At 41.9% G+C, this 18178-nt stretch overlaps 1 long non-coding RNA gene across 3 annotated transcripts in view; it reads right to left on the bottom strand.

Moving 5' to 3' along the window:
- Positions 1–2041: 2041 nt before the first annotated feature.
- The window catches only part of LOC134875098 (uncharacterized), a 28875-nt gene continuing 12738 nt past the window's right edge, over positions 2042–18178 (bottom strand). For 2 of the 3 annotated variants that reach the window (XR_010167165.1, XR_010167163.1), the window contains exon 5: positions 2042–2199. This is a non-coding gene — a long non-coding RNA (uncharacterized LOC134875098). Of the gene's footprint in view, positions 2200–15816; positions 16091–18178 lie in introns of those variants that run through there. The other variant, XR_010167164.1, reaches the window with a different exon arrangement.

Genomic DNA, 18178 nt, shown 5'->3' with positions numbered 1-18178 from the left:
TGGGAAACAAAAAGACAACAATGCAGAGCTCAGAGGGATTTTGGAAAGGTCTTAAACTCAGCATCTTTTCCTGCTGCTGCGATAACAGCTTATCAGCCAGGATTCATAGAGTTCACTGTTCCAGATTTCTGTATACTCTCTGAATACAAAAACAGGCTGTCGCTCTCTGCTTAGGTGGAATTGTAGTTCAAATATATCATAAAGTTTATCAGGAGCAAGACTTCAAGACTCCTGGCAGTACATAATACAAGAGTCTGTGGATCAAATTTGACCCAAACTATTTTTGTCTCGTGATTTGACGATTCAGCCTAATGAGATTTTCACTGGACGGTGAGAGGGGACCACAGACCTTGTGAGTCAAACTTATGGCCATGAGATATGATGCAAAAACACAAGAGTCTAGTGGTTTCTGTGGATAAAATCTCACTCAAACTGTCCCCAAATGTGGTCTGTGTTGGGAGATTTGATGATTTGGTTTGATGAGATGTTCACTGGAAGGCAAGTTAGACATCAAAATAAAACATAAATGTCACTTTGGGGTTTTGAATGGATTAGCCATGAGGTTAACTGCTCCATCTGGTACAAATAGCCCTTTGTAGTGTTATCGACTTTGCCCTAAAAACACAAAATATATTTACCCTTTTCAAGCTAAATCCAAGAGTCATTTAAATGTTTATTTTGTAATCAAAACCAATTCAATGGATCTCGCTTCTGTAGCTGTGTAATTACGAGACAGTTTTAATTAACTCCGGCTGCCCCCTACCACAAAGCTTTTGATTGTTTTTATAACGAGTGAAAAAGTGCTCAGGTAGTCTAGGACAAAACAAAGGTTGAGAAAATAAAACCTCATTCAACATGTTTTCATACGAACTCGTTCCTCTGTGTCTGAACAAAAGCCCGTTAGAGATCATGATGGTGCCGCCCTGCCAACTTTTAAATTAACCCGTGTTCGTTATCTGACTGGAGACCAGAGGACACATGGGGGTCCCATCTGCCAGGGACACATTGGGCTTTTGTTTGAAACCAATTGCTTTTTGTAATTGAAGCAGACATCGGTTTAAACAACGGAAGTTATCTTTCTATTGGAAGCAGCAGAGAATGTAAAGGAGGACATCTACAGAGAGTATTTAAAATGACTCCAAGTAAAAAAAACAAAACACTGGGATTGAATCCACCACTGGTCATCTCAGTACAGAGCAGATCTCACCTGAGCCACCTTCCACTAAGGAAGAGGACCAAACAATAACTGGCTTCCTGTGGAATTCCAAAAAAGCCCCGTTCCAGTACTACCAGTACAGCCACAATCACACCAGATATCAGAGATTTCATCAGCCGCAGCAGCCAAGGACATTTCCTAATGTGACCCTTCAACCAATAGTTATGAGGCCTTTTTTAGGCTCTTGTTTTTTAATATATTGATCTGATATCTACAGTCATATATTTGTTCATCTTGCTCTTATCGATATTCTTATATTTTCTGTTGCTGCTTTAAGCCTGGATGTCTACGTGGATTAAAAAAGGTCATCTTATCTGTTCCTCCAGTCTGATGTTTGGAGAGGGCTGCCAGAGTTCTAATGAATACTTATTAACTGAATAGAGACATATGGTGTCCTCTTCTGCCAGGGACATGTTGGGCTTCGGGTTGAAACCAATTGCTTCTGCTAATTGAAGCAGACATACAGAAGTTCTCATTGGCCCTGAATGACACCCAGCGGTCCAGCCCGGACCCTGCTGTTCTGACTCATCTGTAAACGGTCCTGAGTTGAAAGCAGATCCCTAACAGCCTCCGGAGAGGACTTAACAGGCAGCTCTCTGCTCTGTTCCTCAGCGCCCCCCGGAGTGTAAGCGTGACCCCTGATGGAGATATGGCTCCTGCTGATAAGTGATGGAGAAGCTGTGCCTCTCTGCTTTAAAAGGTCTTTATTAAACACTCAGAGACTCCTCCTGTGAGGTCTGATGCTGGAGTGAAAGAGAAAGGACATTTAGGTGACATTTGAGGCTGACATTTAATACTGTTTGTTTCATTATACATACGGCTTTATTGTGAAGGAAGGGGTTTTCAATGCAAAGGAGGACTTTTTCTCAGGGTTCACTCGGTGTAAGTCGATCGTCTCTGCAGAGAGGCTGAGGTCTGGTTGTTTCCATAGACACCCAGCGCCGGGGACCGCAGCAGGAGAAGAGCTTGATCTAAAGTAATAGCTGGATTTAAAGCATGCATGAAGAGAAGGTTAAGGAAACAATTCATTCAATATCATTTTTAAACACTTTAATGTTTAGCTCTGCAGTTCGATGGGCTCAACGTTAACACGCACAACCTGGAGAAAAGAAGACTCCATATTTCACAATACAGAGGGAGCTGTGGTGGATCAACATAACGGTAATACACCTCCTGCTTTGAACCTGTGCTTTTTCAGCTTTCATCCCTGTGTTCCCTCCTCTCCCACACCTTTGTTAACTTCGTGAACACAGTGTCATCACTGTGGAACACTCGCGCTCCAACACATTGAACATGACTGGCTAAGAGGCGGGACATCTGTAAGCTGGTTGACCTATCACAACAGAGCCTGCCAGCTAACCACTCACTGGGCTCTTAGGAAACTTAAAGACAGTGAGGTCAAATGAAGGTGTACGGCAGTCAGAATAACGGTTCAAAAGTACACACGAGGACAAGTTTGTTGATCATTTGCATCAGATTTTTAAGTGATCAGTTCGTTCATGCACAGATCAATCTGTCTAATCAAAACAGGGTCTGCAGAATTTCCTCTTGAAGCCTCTCCGGTGGATCTGTTGCTGCTCTGCAATGATGTCTGCAGAAATGGGAAATTCTGTCATACTGTATACGATAGTATCCCTGATTCAAACAATCAGTAAAGCCTGATATTTGAAAAGCTGCGGGAGCAAATGGTTTCTGAAATTGGGTGAAATTGCAGCTCTACAATCATAGCAGATAGAAAACGATTTTCCTGTAGCTTATTTCTTCTTCAGCTGTTGACAGATTACTGCTGCTCGTGTTTAAAGAGCTGCAGAGACAACCCTCATACATTCATATCTGTAAAAAACACAAATGGCAGCAAGATGTGGAGATGTTATACGATGTATGCTGCTACCGATCAAACAGGATCAAATATGGTCAAATCTTCCTTGCATCCTGATTCCTGTTGGTTTTGCTGAAATATCAAAAACCTGAACAGGAGCTAAATAAACCCAGCACAGTTCTTTTGATTTTGCATCAAATCAATAAACACAGATACTAAATATACAAAATAAATCTTCTCTATACGATGAAAGGTGCAGCTAACGAGCACACAGTCCTCCCTGTCTGGAGGAAAAAGTAATTTCCGATGTACAATTACAAAACCCTCTCCCCTGCAGGTACAGGGTCAGAGAACATGTCCCCCGGTGGAGCAGCGACTCCTACAGATAAGGGTTTGTAGGATTTAATTGGACGTCTCATGTGGAGTGTGTGGGTCCCTGGATGTTTCTCTGGGTTCTTGTTGCTGACCTGCTAAATCGAGCGAAATACAAATGTTGTTATCTTTACTTTAGGTTACTTATAATCAGCTGCATGTGGAATGAGGCTCCCTTGAAGAAGGGCAGCGAGGTTTGCTTCATAATTTGACTGTTGTTCATTGAAGCTGAAATACTTTTCTTTAAGCGTGTTTTTCACAAAGCCACAGCTGGTTTAATCTACACAACTCTGTTCCACATCAACACAATTCCTCCTTTACTTTGACATATTTTCTGAACAAATCCAGCCCAACATCCCAAAGGATTTTAGGTTATATCGACACTTAAATGAATAACCAGTGTGTTAAAAAAGTGTCTGTATTGGTGTGTCCATGCTGTTCCGGTTAGAATCTAAGATGTGATCCAGAAAGGCAGATTTTATAGTTGGATAACCAAGAGCTCTTTTTAATTGCCAGAGCAGTGCTTGTTTTGTTGTTCATGTTATATTGATTCATTAGACAATTGGGACATTCCAGAGGTTGTTCATTCTCATTAGCAGACCGTTGCTAAGGAGAACAGACCGTTGCTGAGGAGAACAGACCGTTGCTGAGGAGAACAGACCGTTGCTGAGGAGAACAGACCGTTGCTGAGGAGAACAGACCGTTGCTGAGGAGAACAGACCGTTGCTGAGGAGAACAGACCGTTGCTGAGGAGAACAGACCGTTGCTGAGGAGAACAGACCGTTGCTGAGGAGAACATCGTTGCTGAGGAGGTCACTATCGGTTGTTTCCGTGAACGGACAAAATGTTGTGTCACGGTAAAAGTTGTGGCCGCAAGGCATTGTGGGACAGCATTTTCCGGTCCAGTGTTTCCTAAAGGAGGTTATAAAGGAAGCTCCTTCTCTATCATCTAGAGAATCAGCTGTTATCATGGCTGCCACTGAGATACTTCCGGGTCATTTTAGGACCCTTCCTAAGATACAATGAAAAGATGACAGTCAGGAAGTCAACACTAACGGTAACAGCAGAAGAAGAGCTCTGGCGGACTCCTGGTGTGCCTGCCTTTCTTTGCAGAATAGACATCACTTCACACATTTTAGCTCCCCTTTCACTAACGCTACCATGCAGAAAACTAATAAACCTTTAGAGCTCTCAGACAGAGCAGACCCCCGCCAAATCAATTTCCATTAGTGTGTATCTGCTGCATTGTTGAGACTCTTCTTTGGCCCGTGCTGCACCCCCTCCCACCAAGCTACCTGACTATACAGCCTGTAATCTTGCTGACAAAGAGAAACACACAGCAACAAAACACATCTTTCCTTGCAGGAGTAATACACCGCCTGAACGCCTCTGGAACAAGAGGTAAAGCACCAACAAATAAAGAAAAGAAACCACCAGCGACGGGAAACACTGTGGACCGTTTTCAATCTTCACACACAAACACCAGAGTGCCGGCGCAGTGAGAGCTGCTGTCGGACTTCACAGGATGTAATCATCCACAGAGCTACTGCTCACGAACACAAGCACTGCAGCGAGGCACCAAACAGGAGGAAGGAGACTGGAAGTTGGAAGACTCACTTTGGTCACTGTTTGTAGAAGTACTCAGGTCTTGTACTGAGTAAAGTAGAAGTACTCAGGTCTTGTACTTGAGTAAAGCAGAAGTACTCAGGTCTTGTACTTGAGTAAAGTAGAAGTACTCAGGTCTTGTACTTGAGTAAAAGTAGAAGTACTCAGATCTTGTACTTGAGTAAAGTAGAAGTACTCAGGTCTTGTACTTGAGTAAAGTAGAAGTACTCAGGTCTTGTACTTGAGTAAAGTAGAAGTACTCAGATCTTGTACTTGAGTAAAGTAGAAGTACTCAGATCTTGTACTTGAGTAAAGTAGAAGTACTCAGGTCTTGTACTTGAGTAAAGTAGAAGTACTCAGATCTTGTACTTGAGTAAAGTAGAAGTACTCAGGTCTTATACTTGAGTAAAGTAGAAGTACTCAGATCCTGTACTTGAGTAAAGTAGAAGTACTCAGGTCTTATACTTGAGTAAAGTAGAAGTACTCAGATCTTGTACTTGAGTAAAGTAGAAGTACTCAGATCTTGTTCTTGAGTAAAGTAGAAGTACTCAGATCTTGTACTTGAGTAAAGTAGAAGTACTCAGATCCTGTACTTGAGTAAAGTAGAAGTACTCAGGTCTTATACTTGAGTAAAGTAGAAGTACTCAGATCCTGTACTTGAGTAAAGTAGAAGTACTCAGGTCTTGTTCTTGAGTAAAGTAGAAGTACTCAGATCTTGTACTTGAGTAAAGTAGAAGTACTCAGATCTTGTTCTTGAGTAAAGTAGAAGTACTCAGATCTTGTACTTGAGTAAAGTAGAAGTACTCAGATCTTGTACTTGAGTAAAGTAGAAGTACTCAGATCTTGTACTTGAGTAAAGTAGAAGTACTCAGATCTTGTACTTGAGTAAAGTAGAAGTACCAGAGTGTAGGAATACTCTGTCACAGTGAAAGTATTCTAAATGTTCCTCCAGTGAAAGTAGAAAGTACTCTCCTCTAAATGTACTTAAAGTAGCGACAGTAAAAGTAGTCATTGTCTGATTGGTCCATTTCAGAATAATATCTCTGATATGTTTTATAATGATTGATCATTAAAGTGTTCTCAGAGCTGGTAAAGGTGCAGCTAGTTTGAATGGCTTTGTATACTGCAGGGTAGCTGCTGGATTTACTGCAGGTGAACTACAGTCTGATTTAAGGGAGATTATATTTACCATCATTAATCCTAATCTGCCTAGCAACTAAAGGGATCCCCTGCTGCGTTTCCTGTGATCTGCTGTCGGCTCTACTGTTTATCTTCCTCTTTGGGAGGTTTTTCCCTTGTTTGGAGTAAACTATAAACTGGCAGCTTATAACAATCCTAATGCTCAACTGTTAGTGAAAACTTTTGAACCGTGACAATATGTTGTTCCAAACGCTGATAAACACAGGGGGAATTCACAAAAAGGATCCCAAGATCCCAAAAAGCTTCATCTTTTAGTTGTTTCAGCAGCAGCAGCCGGTCCTGGTTATTAGTCAGATTTAAGCCTCGCCTTAAGTGCAATATACCCAATAACACACTCTGCAGCTCTCTTGCGTAGGAGTTGTATTTTGCATTTCAAAATGTGCTTCACACTGTGTGCATCTCCACTGCCGACGCCGGGCGGACAGTGAAGGCCCACATCACAAACTGCAGCTGTGCTCTAGATTGCTTTTTGGGAAAAACCGAGGACACCAATTAAACACGGCTGTGGACTTTGAGCACACCTCGGTGAGCCCACCTCTCAGCTGGAAGCTCCACCTGCCGCATTTCAATGTGCAGATTTAGTTTGATCAAACCTGGCGATGTGAGGAGGACAAGACAAACAGACCCTCGTGTTTTTTTTTAGCATATGTTGTTTTCTTTCTGCAACGTTGCACAAAGCAGATGTGGCCGTCATGTTTTCAGCAACATGACTTACAGTGGAATATGTGACGAGTAGCCTGCTGGGAAAATAACATTTCTTGGATCAATAACAGTGCTGCTGAAATAAGAAAAGAAATGAGTCAGCAATTTAGCCATTTCTGGCTTGTTAGCATCCTTTATAGCCCAACATTAGCCGCCTTTAGCTTAGCGGTGGCGACGTGAAGTCATGTGACCGTGCTGTAGTTCCTTTATAGCCCAACATTAGCTGCCTTTAGCTTAGCGGTGGCGACGTGAAGTCATGTGACCGTGCTGTAGTTCCTTTATAGCCCAACAGTTAGCCGCCGTTTAGCTTAGCGGTGGAGACGTGAAGTCATGTGACCGTGCTGTAGTTCCTTTATAGCCCAACATTAGCCGCCTTTAGCTTAGCGGTGGTGACGTGAAGTCATGTGACCGTGCTGTAGTTCCTTTATAGCCCAACATTAGCCTCCTTTAGCTTAGCGGTGGCGACGTGAAGTCATGTGACCGTACTGTAGTTCCTTTATAGCCCAACGTTAGCCGCGTTTAGCTTAGCGGTGGCGACGTGAAGTCATGTTACCGTGCTGTAGTTCCTTTATAGCCCAACATTAGCCGCGTTTAGCTTAGCGGTGGAGACGTGAAGTCATGTGACCGTGCTGTAGTTCCTTTAATTCCTTGAGTGGGTTTTTAATATTAGTTCTAATCCTAATTTGTCCTATGTCTTATTTTCGATGTACATTAAATATGATGCTAGATTTCTCACATAAATCTTTGCCACAGAAAAGATGAACATCTTTCACTTTGCGAACTGCTGCTGACTTTCACGACCCTGACCTCAGCCTTCATTTGTTCTCTGGAGGGAGTGATTATACGGGAACCAGAGGTTTGGAGAGATCTCAGAGATAAATGTTCTCAGCAGACATCTCATTAATAGTATATACCTTGCCTTAAAGGAAGCAAAACCTCATTTAATTATGCACATAATCCGTTAACCTTGCACCCCCCCGCTGTCCTCCCCCAGGCTGTTTACTTTAAACTTTAAAGAGTTCAGCATGAACATGTTATCCTTACAGCAGTGGTGAGTGAGCATGAAAGTACTGGATAAACAGAGGAAGTTAAAAAGGGTCCTCTCCTGTAGTGTTCATTTTCAGGTGTATGTAGTGTCTCTACTTTAAAGAGTCCTCTCCTGCTGATGTTCAGCTGTATATCAGTATGTAGAGTCTCTACTTTAAAGAGTCCTCTCCTGCTGATGTTCAGGTGTATATCAGTATGTAGTGTCTCTACTTTAAAGAGTCCTCTCCTGCTGATGTTCAGGTGTATATCAGTATGTAGTGTCTCTACTTTAAAGAGTCCTCTCCTGCTGATGTTCAGGTGTATATCAGTATGTAGTGTCTCTACTTTAAAGAGTCCTCTCCTGCTGATGTTCAGGTGTATATCAGTATGTAGAGTCTCTACTTTAAAGAGTCCTCTCCTGCTGATGTTCAGGTGTATATCAGTATGTAGTGTCTCTACTTTAAAGAGTCCTCTCCTGCTGATGTTCAGGTGTATATCAGTATGTAGTGTCTCTACTTTAAAGAGTCCTCTCCTGCTGATGTTCAGGTGTATATCAGTATGTAGTGTCTCTACTTTAAAGAGTCCTCTCCTGCTGATGTTCAGGTGTATATCAGTATGTAGTGTCTCTACTTTAAAGAGTCCTCTCCTGCTGATGTTCAGGTGTATATCAGTATGTAGAGTCTCTACTTTAAAGAGTCCTCTCCTGCTGATGTTCAGGTGTATATCAGTATGTAGAGTCTCTACTTTAAAGAGTCCTCTCCTGCTGATGTTCAGGTGTATATCAGTATGTAGTGTCTCTACTTTAAAGAGTCCTCCATTACATTTACATGCACTAAAACCTATATAACTACCACAGGAAAGGGAAAATCCCAAAATACACAATCGTAAAGTCGACTTTATTGTCAGTGTTCTGTGTGTGAGATACAGAAGATAGAATAGGGCCTCTTTAATGCAGCTGACACCTGAATATTTCAACACCACTCACTCGAGCTATAGATGTCTGCTTATACTGCATAAAGCTGCGGTGACTCAGGAGCACAGAGTAGCGACTTAATTCACCAGGAAGAGCTGAACAAATGAGACGTGTGACTCAGATGTTTTGACTCAACGCTCCTAATCTCTCTTCCATTTGCAAGTCAAGGCCGTGCGGTCGAGACAAATGCCGGCTGCCGCTATTTGCTTTTCCACTCAACTCTGAGTGCTTTTTCGACTGCAACTAGTCCTTGTAAGAGAAGGAGGTCATGGCCCGAGCCTCTGTGGATGCTTCACCTTGAAATGCAGGCACACAAACTGAATAAACCCCATCAATAAATGGTAAAGATGTGGTTGCTTGTTCAGCAGAGGGACATCAGTCTGGATGCATGCATTATAACAACCTCTGCAAAGTCCCAAAGGTCTTCAAAGTTTACCAAACTGGCGCCAAGTGATATCTAAATTTCTATTTCCTGTGCAGTCATTTTACATATCTGCTGACAAGACAATTTCATATATCGCAGGGGAGTAAATCCTCTGAGGAGGAGGAGCAGGAGGTCTGATTCAGAAAGATAACAGGAGTCTTTATTTAACCAAAGCCACACAGAGTTGAGTCTCTGACGAGCAGACTGTGCTTTCTCAACAGGAAGGGGAACAGAACACTTATTGTGTATCCATGGATTACTGTTGCATTACATATTGGTTTTTAATCCCAGTTAACCCTACATATATGTAACAGAATATCGCAGTATGGATGGTGTACATGTGCTATAGAGGTGTATAGGCGCTTAAGCCCTGTAGCTATAATAGCTGGACACTTAATATGGAGTTTCTTGACTGGAAGGCCACACAATATATCGTATATCCCTTTCCATGCATATCTGGACTGTAAACATCTGAACCCACTGCAGTGGTGTGCTAATGTGTTGCTAACAGTTAGCAACACTAACAAAACCTGCACTGACTGAGTGGAATAGATATATATAGCAACAGGTAAGGGTCTCCTCACCAAGGATAACAACCCAAAGCCTTGGAGACTAATGAGTAAAGCAACATGTGACGCACATTGTCCTCTCATCTTCACACACCACTGAAAACACAGTCTGATGGCTCGTAGTATAGGGGATCATTTCCTTATGGTTTCTCAGGGTGCTTTAGTCCCTTGCATTTCATAAAAAAACATTTGGAGAAGTTAACCACACCCTCCATTGTGCTACAGGGGCAGGTATGTGTTTTGTTTGTGGATCAAATACATGGATGTGAGGTAGAGTAGTTGTCTACCAATGACATTGGCGGATCCATCCCTGGACACTTCAGTCCACGTGTCGAGCTGTTGTTGGGAAAGATTATTCACCAATAATTGCTCCCGATGGCTGACTGTGTGAGAATCTCCTGAGCAGGTAGCGCCTTGCATGGCAGCCTCTGTATGACTGTGTGAATGCTGACCTAAGCATGTAAAAGCACTTTGAAACAAGAGTTTGGTTTGAGTTCAATTTGATCCCTAAAACCATCCAGACTCATCGGATCAGATTGAACTCCTTGATCAAATTGAATGATCGCTAACGGGGTTTGTTGTGTTTAATTACCTTTTTTGAAACATTTATCTTTAAAACCTACCCAATATTCTGCTAATGTATAAGTATATCCCCCTGTTAGAGATTAGCAATATATACATAATGGTGGATAAATGAAAGTAAGAGGATGTGATTGGCCGAACCTAAAGTGTAGTCGCTGTAAGTTACCACAAACGATGCCTCAGCTTAATTACTTTTAACTTTTGTACCTCTTAAAGTCACACAGTTCCACTCTAACTAATTGGAGGCAGTAATGAGGAAATAGATTCTGAGCAGCAACACCTCGCAGTATTCAGAGAGGAGAAAGTGGAAAGGAAGGAAGCTCTGACATTTCCTGTTGGTGTGAACCATTAGAGGGCTATGGGAAAAGGTCAGCCAGTCACACGGCGGCTGCAATAAGACAGCAAGACTAATTATACAAAGTTTTTACTAATGCATGAAACCTCAGTCCTTCTGAACATCTACAGAGGGGATCATTTGTGTATTTACAGCTCTGCAGCTTTACATGTTCTGCACATCCTCCCGCCAGGCTTCTGTAAGTTGCCCTTTAGGGTGAATGTATTTCTTTGTAAACCCTGTAATGGACTGGTGACCTGTTCAGCAGAGCATGTGGAAAATGCTCCCCCAATGACCCGTGGAAAAGACAAGCGGTAAAGATGATGGATGCAAAGGTATATTGTGCGCCTGATTTACAGGAACTGTTCTTTCAGGAACATTGCACACAGGTGGAGTCGATCAAATGTACAGAACACAAATTGGAGCCAATCCAGAAAATATATTTAAAGAGGCCCTGTAATGCTTTGTGTTCCCTTCCCTGTAGTGTGTTATATAGGTTTGAGTGCATGTAGGGCGGTGGTGGCAAAGTCCATAGGGGCTTGGCCTGGGAACTGGAAGGTCACCAGTTCAAGTTCCCGAAAGACCAAGTGCCACCGTGGTGTCCCTGAGCAAGACACTGGTTACCTACACTGCTCCCCGGGCGCCGTACATAATGGCAGCCCACTGCTCCTATCACTAGGATGGGTCAAATGCAGAGACCGCATTTCGTTGTCCTAATGACAATAAAGTTGAATCTTCATCATCTTTATGTAAAGGGTCTGCAAGGGCTAAAATCCTAAAGCATTGTGCAACTGTTGTGCTAACCTCAACGCCCCTCTCCCCCCCCGTGTTAATAAGAATACACAGACTCTGCAGTATGTGGACTGACTGGTTTATTGGCAAGAAAAGGTAAGACGTCCGATCAGATTTCTTGCAGAAGAGCTGCACTATGATGGTTTTATCCAGGCTTAATCACCTTTCTGTTTTACTTTACATTCTGCAGAGCGGTCTGATAGGAACAATGCAGTCAGATCCCAAACATTCATATAAAGAATATGAGAAACGGCCAAAAAAAACCCAATAAAACTGTTGGTTTTGAAATGTGCCGTCATGCAAGACGTGTGGACTTCTCTTCTTTTTCCTCAGTGTGCAAACACCACCTCTGGGCTGAGAGCGTTGTGGTCTTCCCATTATCATATTCAAATGAAGTCTTAAAGCATATAGTACCAGGGAAACGTTAAAGCACAATAGCAGGTGCATGCAGATGAAGCTCCTACGCTGACAATTTAGGGGTGTTTTTTCTTGTTTTCCAGCAGGACAAATGTATTCATAATTACTGGAAGGGAATATTAATCAGCAGAAAGGGTGGCTGGCTTCGTACTGCTCTGCCTGCAGATGGTGTCTGATCAATTCGCCAGAATTCGATGAACAGTTAGGAGAGAACACAGGGTGTACGGTGCAGAACAGCCAGAGCTGCCACGTGCAAAGCCAAGAGAACTGTGATTAGAAAAAGGGAAATAAAATGCACTTTAGATTCACTGCCCTCCTAAAAGGGTTATGCAGCATCTGACTGATTACACGATATGTAGGAAGTAATCAAAGTGTTTCCAAAGTCACTACTCTCCTCCAGCTACTGATTTAGCTTTGGGTTGAAGCCACCGTCAGTAATAGTCTTTCTCTCTAATTTAACACACAACGCTTTGGCTTTTTTGTTGTTGTTGTTGTTGTTGTTGTTTGCCTCGAGTTAATTACAGAGTGAACCCGAACCCTTGTACCTTTGTGCAGAGGATCAGTCAGAGTAATGTTCCTCGCTCGGTTTTGCCACCGGTATAATTGGAGAAATAAAAAAGGGAGCCGTGTTAGCGCTCAAAACTTTTTTACACTGGCGTCCAATTTGTCTCACATACTTTAATGGGAACCCTCTGCATCCACTGGGGAGTCACACACACTGATAACTATAAAACATTACTGGCCGTGTCATGCTGTAATGGGATCTGATTCAGTTTTACAGTAGCAGCTTTTTCTACTATGAGCAGACACATCATCAACCAGCATCACCCCGACATGCTGTTCCATTAAAGGCCAGGTGGTGATTTATGGTTCTTATCGTGAATACAGAAAAGGTCTCGTCTGCTATAGATATACGAGTTTCACTGCCTCCAAAGATGCCTTTAAAGCTGCTAAAATAAAGATTCAATGGACGGAGCAATGGATTCTATCATGTGAAATGCATAAGGTGTCCAACTTATCAAAAAAGACCTTTTACAATAGTCAGTATCCCGATTTAAAAATATGGAAATACTTTAAAGACAACAGTTTTGGGTTCATACAAGAACATTTTGACATGCTTTAAGGTTTAAAAATGTGGAGGTACTTTAATTGAGTATTTCCACTTCCTGCTACTGTGTACTTATACTGCACCACAGTTCAGAGGTAAATGGTGTACTTTTACTCCACTACATGTATTTGATCCCTTCAGTTGCTAGGCAGATCTGGATGCATGATGGTAAATATAATCTCCCTTAAATCAGACTGTAGTTCACCTGCAGTAAATCCAGCAGCTACCCTGCAGTATACAAAGCCATTCAAACTAGCTGCACCTTTACCAGCTCTGAGAACACTTTAATGATCAATCATTATAAAACATATCAGAGATATTATTCTGAAATGGACCAATCAGACAATGACTACTTTTACTGTCGCTACTTTAAGTACATTTAGAGGAGAGTACTTTCTACTTTCACTGGAGGAACATTTAGAATACTTTCACTGTGACAGAGTATTCCTACACTCTGGCACTTCTACTTTACTCAAGTACAAGACCTGAGTACTTCTACTTTACTCAAGTACAAGATCTGAGTACTTCTACTTTACTCAAGTACAAGACCTGAGTACTTCTACTTTACTCAAGTACAAGATATGAGTACTTCTACTTTACTCAAGTACAAGACCTGAGTACTTCTACTTTACTCAAGTACAAGACCTGAGTACTTCTACTTTTACTCAAGTACAAGACCTGAGTACTTCTACTTTTACTCAAGTACAAGACCTGAGTACTTCTACTTTTACTCAAGTACAAGACCTGAGTACTTCTACTTTACTCAAGTACAAGATCTGAGTACTTCTACTTTACTCAAGTACAAGACCTGAGTACTTCTACTTTACTCAAGACCTGAGTACTTCTACTTTTACTCAAGTACAAGACCTGAGTACTTCTACTTTTACTCAAGTACAAGACCTGAGTACTTCTACTTTACTCAAGTACAAGACCTGAGTACTTCTACTTTACTCAAGTACAAGACCTGAGTACTTCTACTTTACTCAAGTACAAGACCTGAGTACTTCTACTTTACTCAAGTACAAGACCTGAGTACTTCTACTTTACTCAAGTACAAGACCTGAGTACTTCTACTTTACTCAAGTACAAGACCTGAGTACTTCTACTTTACTCAAGAACAAGACCTGAGTACTTCTACTTTACTCAAGTACAAGATCTGAGTACTTCTACTTCACCTGCAACAGAGTATCCCTCCTCCCTAAGGACACACACACACACACACACACACACACACACACACACACACACACACACACACACACACACACACACACACACACACACACACACACACACACACACACACACACACACACACACACACACACACACACACACACACACACACACACACACACACACACACACACACACACACACACACACACACACACACACACACACACACACACACACACACACACACACACACACACACACACACACACACACACACACACACACACACACACACACACACACACACACACACACACACACACACACACACACACACACACACACACACACACACACACACACACACACACACACACACACACACACACACAGGCCTCAGATCTGATCCTCAGATCTGATCCTCAGTCTGACCGTGTCGCACACTGTGGAGATGTGAGGAGCGCAGCAATCATGGAGGCCCTGAGGCCGACCTCAGAGGAGCAGAGGGATCCAGCAGGAGGGTCAGATCACCCAGATGGCTCCGGTGGGTTTGAGAATTGGATGCAGGACATGGTGCTTTACTGCAGGGGCTTGAGTCTCAAACAGGAGCCTCACAAGACATGAGATCTTTTTTCTGCTGTAGGTTTTTGTGCATGTAAATGGTCTGCAGAGGGAGTTTCTCCACCAGAATTTCCTGAAACGCCTCCATTGGACTCCATTGTCTACTTCCTGAACATAGTGACATCATTATATAACACTTGTGCTTCTATTGGCTGGCGCTCCGACCCATTGTACATTACTGGCTAAGGGGCGGGACCTCTCATCCTGGGGAGAGACGGCACACAGAATTCTAAGTGAGACTGAAGAAAAGGCTGAGAGGAGTTCAGTAAATGCCAGAAATAATTAGCATGTTCCAAGTGTTAGCATTTAGGAAGACAGCAGAGACGTAAAGCCCCTCTCTTCTGCAGGAAAGGTCAGAGTCTGTTGGGAAATATGAGGCGCCCTCCACAAAGAGCATGCATAATGTTCCAGGGACCATTAAAGGATAATGGGAGACAAAATAACTTGAGACACTGAGGTGTAATGTGATCTCAATGCTCCTTTAGCCAAAGGTACACAACCAATATGAATTATTAATGTAGACGCCACATGTTTATGCTTCTTTCCTGTAAATATGGAATAAAGAAGCAGTTTTTTGGAACATTTGACCGTTACAATACCTAAACACAAGTTGCTTATTCTTTAAAAACACTTTAGAAATGTGAATTTCAAAGCTGGAGGAAGTATTTCAATCCTTTACTTCAATAAAAGTAGCACACAGTTACAAGTTACTCTTAAAACATGGGGTGTATAACGCGGAAACATAGACTTAGTATATTTGAATCACACCATTTAGAAGTGACATAAACTACTAGATATTATATATTACATTTCTCATGTAAAGTATTCACACACACACACACACACACACACACACACACACACACACACACACACACACACACACACACACACACACACACACACACACACACACACACACACTTCTACAGCCTGATTGAAATGGGAATCTTCCCCTTGACATTTATAGACGGGTTTAAATGATTTCATTGGTAAGAAACCAACCGAGTGAGACAGAGGAGCAGATGTTTCTGGAAACAACAAGTTAAATAAATATATCTAAATATATCTAAACACCAGCAGCAGCATTTATACCGGAGCTGGGATCAGACTGGAACACGCAGCCGTCACTGATGTTGCACAAACAGCATCTGGAGACGGAGCAGAGGGAGGTGACATGTTTTAACGGCTCACAGAAGGAAAAATAATGACATGTTTTTAACCAACACTTCTCTTCTTGACAGCAAGTTATCCCAAAAAAGAAAACCCATTGTTCTTCGTCCCAATAAAACCAAACAATGTCTTCCTGCAACACACTCACTGAGGAGGTCAGAAAGACCGCTTTAGAAGCCCTTTTACCCTTAGATGCATAAGTGGGTCCAAAATGACCCGGAGAGGCGGTTTTCTTCAAGTATTACATTTTTATCATTTCATATTCCAGCTATTCCTCAAAACGCATGTTTATGATATCATGCTTTTCACATTCAAGTTTACATTGTATTATTACCCCAAGCCTCCATGAGAGGGTCAACATATGTAATCCAACGGGAACCTTTGACTCTTATCCACTGTGTCTGTCAGGAATACATTCACTGTAGACACAGACTCCATCAGAGCTTTTAAAATGTCCGATTATCTTCTCATTATTCTAACTCTTCCTTCTTCATGTGGCCCTGATCATCTTCTTTCAAAAAATGTTTTAAAAAATCACACTTTTTGTCTCCCAAATTATTTTCCTTTTGATTTTTTCAAACTTTTGGGAATTTCCAACTATTTCTTTTAATGATCACTTTCCTAAATATTCTGACTTTTTTTTTTTTCAAATTTCTGATTTTATTTCTAAATTCCGTCTTAAAAATGTCCCACTATTCTAACTTCTTCATGTGACTAACCTTTTTCTTAAAAAAAAATTCACACTTTGTCTCCCAAATGATTTTCTTTTCAAAGTTCAGATATCTTTTTTTGAATTTCCGACTATTTCTTCAGAATTATAAATGTGTTTAAATTGTTTTCTAAACGGCTACTTTAAAAAAATTCAGATTATTTTTTCTAAATGAAGTTTTTCTTAGAAATTGAGATTTTTTTTCAGATTTCTGACTTTTTTTCTAAACTTCAACTCTAAAAAATGAGTAGGTCTTCCACCTCGGGGTATCGCAATTTCTTTATTTGTTCCTTAAATATGAATAAAAGTCAAATGCAGTGACACTACAGGACTGAAGCACTGCTGTCCAAACTCTGCATACACTCTTTATTCAGCTGGAATAAATTATGTCTATTTCTGCCAGAAAACTGATGAGTTTCTCACATTTATACAACATGTAGAAACCTATGTGGTGCTGGGAGACTGCAGCATCACATTTATGCAAACAGAGTGAAGCCATGCTTGTTCCAATGCATTCAGGAGGAATACCAACTCTTTGTGCCCAAATGATGAGTAATTTATCCTGATCACAACAGAAGCAGTTATACAAAGCAGGGTCTGTTAAAGGTCACACTCAGTTTACACTTTGCATCCTTTGACAGGTATAGGGCAATCTAGCAACACATTTGCAACCCTCTTAAGAAGTGGATTTATCGATGAGATGGTGGCCATAAAGGTAATTGAAGTATGATCAAACTATGATGGTGTAGATTTGGGTCTGCATAAACGCGGTCAACGCCTCTGAAGTATTGAGTTGTGGATCTGGATGATTTAGAGAAGTCAATAAAGCAGGATTTGTGTTTTTCTGCAGGACAATCTGTGGAGTTAGAGGGTCTGCAGGGATCGATTTGAACATGCTGCAGCAGGCATGTTTGCTGGAGCTGAGCAGAAAGAATAACGGGTTGATGGAGGAGGAGGAGGAGGAGGGGGAGGGGGAGGAGGAGGAGCAGGAGGAGGAGGGGGAGGAGGAGGAGGAGGAGGAGGAGGAGGAGGAGGAGGAGGGTTATGATTTGATAGCAGAGACAGCATGGAGGCGGAAAATCTTCACATGCTCCATTGTGTTTACTGGGAATTGCGTTGGTATTGACTTGAATATTTTCTTCACAGTATAGTAGACCGTTCAATCAAGTCGACCTCTTTTATGATGCTTCTCAGTTCTGAAATGAAGGAATTTAACTTAACCAATGTACATGTACAACACAGGGACATGTATTGTCTGCATTTAACCCCAGTGTGCAGCCTCTAGCGATGGCAGATATGAAGTATTTTCTCCTGGAAGTTAGCATATCTCTGGTTCCCTCAACAAAGAGCCAGTGGG

This window comes from Eleginops maclovinus, chromosome 13 (genome assembly GCF_036324505.1).
Source record: "Eleginops maclovinus isolate JMC-PN-2008 ecotype Puerto Natales chromosome 13, JC_Emac_rtc_rv5, whole genome shotgun sequence".
NCBI lineage: Eukaryota > Metazoa > Chordata > Actinopteri > Perciformes > Eleginopidae > Eleginops > Eleginops maclovinus.
This window is presented reverse-complemented; position numbering and strand designations above follow the sequence as displayed.